General features: G+C 39.5%; 1 non-coding gene across 1 annotated transcript; it reads right to left on the bottom strand.

Moving 5' to 3' along the window:
- Positions 1 to 3,547: 3,547 nt before the first annotated feature.
- Positions 3,548 to 3,655, bottom strand: LOC112773890 (small nucleolar RNA R71). Its single transcript, XR_003188414.1, has one exon. It is a non-coding gene; the product is annotated as a small nucleolar RNA R71 (small nucleolar RNA).
- Between the last annotated feature and the right edge of the window lie 4,197 nt (positions 3,656 to 7,852).

Raw genomic sequence — 7,852 nt, 5'->3', positions numbered from 1 at the left:
GCTCTTAATTGCGTTGGAAAGCTGACATCTTGGGCTTTCCAGAAATATATAATAGTCCATACTTTGCCCAGGATTTGATGGCCCAAACAGGCGTTCCAAGTCAGCTCAAGAATTCTGGCGTTTAACTCCAAAACTTGCACAAAAGCTGGAGTTAAACGCCCAAACTGGCACAACAGCTGGCGTTTAACCCTAAGAAAAGTCTCTACACATGGAAGCTTCAATGCTCAGCCCAAGCACACACCAAGTGGACCCAGAAGAAGATTTCTGCATTAATTACTGATTTCAGTAAACCCTAGGCTACTAGTTCTCTATAAATAGGACCTTATACTATTGTATTTTAATCGGGGGGGGGGGATAAGTCTTATGCTATCTTAGACACGTTTGAAGGCTGGCCATTCGGCCATGCCAAGACCTTGTTCTTATGTATTTTCAACGGTGGAGTTTCTAAACACCATAGATTAAGGTGTGGAGCTCTGCTTTTCTTCATGAATTAATACAAAGTACTATTGTTTTTCTATTCAACTCAAGTCTATTTCTTCTCCAAGATATTCATTCATTCTTCAACTTGATGAATGTGATGATCCGTGACACTCATCATCATTCTCACCTATGAACATGTGCCTGACAACCACCTCTGTTCTACTAGCAATGGCTTGCATGCGCATCTCTTGGGTTTCTAATCTAAGATTGGAACCTTCGTGGTATAGGCTAGAATTATTGACTGTGATGAGCTTCAAACTCGCGATTTGTTGGGCGTGTGACAGACGCAAAAGAATCAATGGATCCTATTCCAACATGATTGAGAACCGACAGATGATTAGCCGTGTGGTGACAAAGCATTTGGAACGTTTTCACTGAGAGGACGGGAAGTAGCCATTGACAACGGTGATGCCCAACATAAAGCTTACCATGGAAAGGAGTATGAATGATTGAAAGAAGGCAATAGGAAAGCAGAGGTTCAGGGGGAACAAAGCATCTTCATACGCTTATCTGAAATTCCAACCAAAGAATTACATAAGTATCTCTATCTTTATTTTAGGTTTTATTTATCTTTTAATTATCAATTCTCCATCACCATCTGAATTCGCCTGACTGAGATTTACAAGGTGACCATAGCTTGCTTCAAGCTGACAGTCTCCGTGGGATCGACCCTTACTCACGTAAGGTATTACTTGGACGACCCAGTGCACTTGCTGGTTAGTTGTGCGAAATTGTGACAAAGTGTGATTCACGTTTGCGAGCACCAAGTCTTTGGCGCCATTGTTGATGATCACAATTTCGTGCACCAAGTTTTTGGCGCCGTTGCCGGGGATTGTTCGAGTTTGGACAACTGGCGATTCATCTTGTTGTTTAGATTAGGTACTTTTCAAAATTTTTAAGAATGAATTATAGAGTTTCATGATGATCTGTTGAAGTCTGGTTGGCTGTGAAGCCATGTCTAATCTTATTGGATCGAGGTTTCAACTTATCATCACAAGAGCTTGTTGATTTCTATCAATTTTGCTATTATTAGCAATGATCTGCTAAAGCTTGGCTGGCCATTGGCCATGTCTAGTGTTTTGGACCAGAGCTTTCATTGAAAGCTTGGCTGGCTAGTAAGCCATGTCTAATTCCTGGACCGGAGTCTTAGACTAGCATTGCAATGATTCCTGGAACTCTTATTAAAAATTTTGAACCCCTTTATTTTCTTTTCCACTCAATTTTCGAAAAATCACAAAAAAATTTATAAAACCATACAAATAAAAAAAATATTTTATGTTTCTTGTTTGAGTCTAATATCAATTTTTATGTTTGGTGTCAATTGCATGTCTTTATTCTTCTTGCATTTTTCGAATACATGCATTATGTTCTTCATTAATCTTCAAGTTGTTCTTGATGATTTCATCGCTCTGATCTTTAAATTCTCTTGTTTTGTGTGTTTTGTTGTTTCTCATATGCATTCTCAATTTGTTAGTGTCTCTTATATGAAAGTTTTTAAGTTTGGTGTCCTGCATGCATTGTTTGTTTGATTTGAGTTTCCTAAGATTAATTGTATTTTGATTGTTTCTCATCATTGAAAAATTCAAAAAAAAAAACTCTCAAAACTATGTCTTTTCAAGTCAATAATACAGAGAATTGAAGATTCAGAACATTCAGTAGAGGAATTAAACAGAAAAAGCTGGGCGTTCAAAATGCCCAGTGAAGAAGGAAAACTGGCATTTAAACGCTAGCCAGGGTACCTGGCTGTGCGTTTAACGCCCAAAAAGGTAGCATTTTGGGCGTTAAACGCCAGAATGGATGCCATTCTAGGCATTTAACGCCAGGATGACACTAGAGGGAAGATTTTGTTTTCAATTCAAATCTTTTTCAAATTTTCATAATTTTTCAAAATCAAATCTTTTTCAAATCATATCTTTTCAATCATATCTCTTCAAAATCAATTTCTTTCCATTTTTTTAATTTTCGAAAATCCTTGTTATAATTAAAGATTTACTTCAAAATTTTCAAGTTGTTACTTGCCTATTAAGAAAGGATCAAAAGTTTTAATTCTAGAATCATATCTTCTAATTTCTTGTTAGTCAAGTAATCAACTTTAATTTTAAAACTTTCTCTTTTTAGTCTGATTTTCAATCATATCTTCTCAATCATATCTTTTCAATCACATCTTTTTCAAAATTAATTTTCAATAATATCTTTTTAATTTCTAATTTCAAAATCTTTTCAAAAAAACACGTAATTTCTTTCCCAATCTTAATTTTCGAAAATCTCAATCAAATTTTCAAATTTCTTTTTATTATTTCAAAATCTTTTTAATTTATTTTCGAAAATTCTTCCCCTCTTCTCACATCCTTCTATTTAAAGGACTAACACTCCTCCTCAAGGTATAATTCGAACTCCCTCCTTCTTTATATGTTCGAATATTCTTCCATCTACCTCCTCCTTCTATTCTTTTTTCCTCTGACACCTCAAGGAATCTCTATACTGTGACATAGAGGATTCCCTACTTTCTTGTTCTCTTCTCTTTCATATGATCAGGAACAAAGATAAAGGCATACTTGTTCAAGCTGATCCTGAACCTGAAAGGACCTTGAAGTGAAAGCTAAGAGAAGCTAAAGCACAATTCTCTTTAGAGGGCTTAACAGAGCTTTTCAAGGAAGACGAAACCATGGCAGCCGAAAACAACAATGCCAACAATGCAAGGAAGGTGCTTGGTGACTTTACTACACCTACTCCTGACTTCTATGGGAAAAGCATCTCAATCCCTGCTATTGGAGCAAACAACTTTGAGCTTAAGCCTCAATTAGTTTCTCTAATGCAACAAAATTGCAAGTTTCATGGACTTCCATTGGAAGATCCTCATCAGTTCTTAGCTGAATTCATGCAAATCTATGACACTGTCAAGACCAATGGGGTTGATCCCGAGGTCTACAAGCTTATGCTTTTTTCCTTTGCTGTAAGAGACAGAGCTAGAACATGGTTGGATTCACAACCTAAAGAAAGCCTGAACTCTTGGGAAAAGCTAGTTAATGCCTTCTTGGCAAAGTTCTTTCCACCTCCAAAATTGAGCAAGCTTAGAGTGGAAGTCCAAACCTTCAGACAGAAGGAAGGTGAATCCCTCCATGAAGCATGGGAAAGATACAAGCAATTGATCAGAAGGTGTCCTTCTGACATGCTTTCAGAATGGAGCATCATAGGTATCTTCTATGATGGTCTGTCTGAACTATCCAAAATGTCATTAGACAGCTCTGCTGGAGGATCTCTTCATCTGAAGAAGACGCTTGCAGAAGCTTAGGAACTCATTGAAATGGTTGCAAATAACCAATTCATGTACACCTCTGAAAGGAATCCTGTGAATAACGGGACAAATAAGAAGAAAGGAGTTCTTGAGATTGATACTCTGAATGCCATACTGGCTCAGAACAAAATATTGACTCAACAAGTCAATATGATTTCTCAGAGTCTATCTAGAATGCAAGCAGCAACAGGCAGTACCAAAGAAGCTTCATTTAAAGAAGAAGCTTACGATCCTGAGAACCCAGTAATGGAATAGGTGAATTACATGGGAGATTCCTTTGGAAACACTTACAATCCTTCATGGAGAAATCATCCAAATCTCTCATAGAAGGACCAACAGAGGCCTCAACAAGGCTTCAATAACAATAATGGTGGAAGAAACAGGTTTAGCAATAGCAAGCCTTTTCCATCATCTTCTCAGCAACAAACAGAGAATTCTAAGCAGAGCCACTCTGACTTAGCAATTGTAGTCGCTGATCTAATTAAAACCACTCAAAGTTTCATGGTTGAAACAAGGTCCTCCATCAGAAATTTGGAGGCACAAGTAGGTCAGCTGAGTAAGAAAGTTACTGAACTCCCTCCTAGTACTCTTCCAAGCAATACAGAAGAGAATCCAAAAGGAGAGTGCAAGGCCATCAACATGACCCACACGGCCGAACTTGGAGAGGAGGAAGAGGCAGTGATCTCCACTGAGGAAGACCTCACTGGACGTCCACTGTCCTCCAAGGAGTTCCCTCATGAGGAACCATGGGAATCTGAAGCTCACACTGAGACCATAGAGATTCCATTGAATTTACTTCTGCTATTCATGAGCTCTGATGAGTATTCTTCCTCTGAAGAGGATGAAGATGTTACTGAAGAGAAAGTTGCTAAGTACCTTGGAGCAATCATGAAGCTAAATGCCAAGTTGTTTGGTAATGAGACTTGGGAGGATGAACCTCCATTGCTCATCAAAGAACTGGATGACTTGACTAGGCAGAAATTACCTATGAAGAGACAAGACCCTGGAAAATTCTCCATCCCTTGTACCATAGGCACCATGACCTTTGAGAAAGCTCTGTGTGACCTAGGGTCAAGTATAAACCTCATGCCTCTTTCTGTAATGGAGAAGCTAGGGATCATTGAGGTACAAGCTGCAAGAATCTCACTGGAGATGGCAGATAATTCAAAGAAACAGGCTTATGGACTTGTAGAGGATGTCTTGGTAAAGGTTGAAAACCATTACATCCCTGCTGATTTCATAATCCTAGAAACTGGGAAGTGTATGGATGAATCCATCATCCTTGGCAGACCCTTCCTAGCCACAACCAAAGCTGTGATTGATGTTGACAGAGGAGAATTGATCATTCAAGTGAATGGAGACTCCCTTGTGTTTAAAGCTCAAGGATATCCCTCTGTCACCATGGAGAGGAAGCATGAAGAGCTTCTCTCAATACAGAGTCAAACAGAGCCCCCACAGTTAAACTCTAAGTTTGGTGTTGGGAGGCCACAACCAAACTTTAAGTTTGGTGTTGAACCCCCACATTCAAACTCTAAGTTTGGTGTTGGGAGGTTCCAACACTGCTCTAAACATCTGTGAGTCTCCATGAGAGCCAATGTCAAGCTATTGACATTAAAGAAGCGCTTGTTGGGAGGCAACCCAATCTTTAACTATCTATGTTAAATTTCTATTTTCTTTTGTTATTTTATGTTTTCTGTAGGTTGATGATCATGTGAAGTCACAAAAACAATTGAAAAAGTAAAAACAGAATGAAAAACAGAATTAAAAATAGAACACCCTGGAGGAGAAACTTACTGGCGTTTAAACGCCAGTAAGGGTAGCAGAATGGGCATTAAACGTCCAGTCTAGCACCATTCTGGGCGTTTAACACCAGAAATGGGCACCAGACTGGCGTTTAACGCCAGGAATGGGCAAGAAGCTGGTGTTAAACGCCAAAAATGGGTAGCAGCCTGGCGTTTAACGCCAGGATTGGCAGCAAAGGGCGTTTTTGCACGCCACATGGTGCAGGAATGAGAAATCTTTGACACCTCAGGATCTGTGGACCCCACAGGATCCCCACCTACCCCACCTCTCTCTCTCTTCTTCACCCATTCACCAATCACCTCAATACCTCTTCCCCAAAAACCCCTCACCTATCAAATCCCACCATTCTCTTCACCACTCACATCCATCCTTCATAAAACCCCACCTACCTCACCATTCAAATTCAAACGACTTTCCCACCCAATCCCACCCATAATGGCCGAACCATACCCCCCTCTCCACTCCTATATAAACCCATCTTCACTCCTTCATTTTCACACAACATACACACTACCCATCCCCCTTGGACGAAACACAAAGCCCCCTCCATCTCCTCTATTTCTTCTTCTTCTATTCTCTTCTTTCTTCTTTTGCTCGAGGACGAGCAACCTTCTAAGTTTGGTGTGGTAAAAGCTAAAGCTTTTTGTTTTTCCATAACCATTTATGGCACCAAAGGCCGTAGAAACCTCTAGAAAGAGGAAAGGGAAGGCAAAAGCTTCCACCTCCGAGTCATGGGAGATGGAGAGATTCCTCTCAAGGGTACATCAAGACCACTTCTATGAAGTTGTGGCCAAGAAGAAGGTGATCCCCGAGGTCCCTTTTAAGCTCAAAAAGGGTGAATATCCGGAGATCCGACATGAGATCCAAAGAAGAGGTTGGGAATTTCTCACCAAACCCATTCAACAAGTCGGAATCTTAATGGTTCAAGAGTTCTATGCCAATGCATGGATCACCAAGAACCATCATCAAAGTGTGAACCCGGACCCCAAGAATTGGCTTACAATGGTTCGAGGGAAATACTTAGACTTTAGTCCGGAAAATGTAAGGTTGGCATTCAATTTGCCTATGATGCAAGGAGATGCACACCCATACACTAGAAGGGTCAACTTTGATCAAAGGTTGGACCAAGTCCTCATGGACATCTGTGAAGAGGGCGCTCAATGGAAGAGTGATTCAAGAGAAAAGTTTAACTAAGAAGGCATGACCTCAAGGCCGTGGCTAGGGGATAGTTGGAGTTCATCCAACATTCAATCATTCCTACTAGCAACCGATCTGAAGTTACTATAGACCGGGCTATCATGATTCATAGCATCATGATTAGAGAGGAAGTAGAAGTTCATGAGGTTATATCCCAAGAACTCTACAAGGTGGCGGACAAGTCCTCCACTGTGGCAATGTTAGCCTTCCCTCATCTCATTTGTCACCTCTGCAATTCAGTTGGAATTGACATAGAGGAAGACATCCTCATTGATGAGGACAAGCCCATCACTAAGAAAAGGATGGAGCAAGTGAGAGAACCTCACCAAGAGCATGAGGAAACTCCTCATCATGAAATCCCTGAGATGCCTCAAGGGATGCATTTTCCTTCACAAAACTATTGGGAGCAAATCAATACCTCCCTAGGAGAATTAAGTTCCAACATGGGACAACTAAGGGTGGAGCACCAAGAGCATTCCATCCTCCTCCATGAAATTAGAGAAGACCAAAGAACCATGAGAGAGGAACAAAAAAGGCAAGGAAGAGACATTGAGGAGCTCAAGCACTCCATAAGATCTTCAAGAGGAAGAACAAGCCGCCATCACTAAGGTGGACCCGTTCTTTAATTTCCTTGTTCTTTATTTTCCTGTTTTTTGAATTTTTATGCTTATGTTATTTATGTTTGTGTCTTTATTACATGATCATTAGTGTCTAAGTGTCTATTCCTTAAAGCTATGAAAATGAATCCATCACCTTTCTTTAATGAAAAATGTTTTTAATTGAAAAAGAAAAAGAAGTGCATGAATTTCAAATTTTAAAACAGTTTAATTATTTTGATGTGGTGGCAATACTATTGTTCTTCTGAATGAATGCTTGAACAGTGCATATTTTTGAATTTGATTGCTTATGAATGTTAAAATTATTGGCTCTTGAAAGAATGATGGGAAAAGGAGAAATGTTATTTGATAATCTGAAAAATCATAAAATTGATTCTTGAAGTAAGAAAAAGCAGTGAAAAGCTTGCAGAAAAAGGATATATGCGGAAAAAAAAAGAAAAAAAAAAGAAAAAAGAGAGAA

Source organism: Arachis hypogaea, chromosome 18, assembly GCF_003086295.3.
Source record: "Arachis hypogaea cultivar Tifrunner chromosome 18, arahy.Tifrunner.gnm2.J5K5, whole genome shotgun sequence".
Classification (NCBI taxonomy): domain Eukaryota; kingdom Viridiplantae; phylum Streptophyta; class Magnoliopsida; order Fabales; family Fabaceae; genus Arachis; species Arachis hypogaea.
The sequence above is the reverse complement of the archived record's forward strand: the minus strand, read 5'-3'. Positions and strand labels throughout refer to the sequence as shown.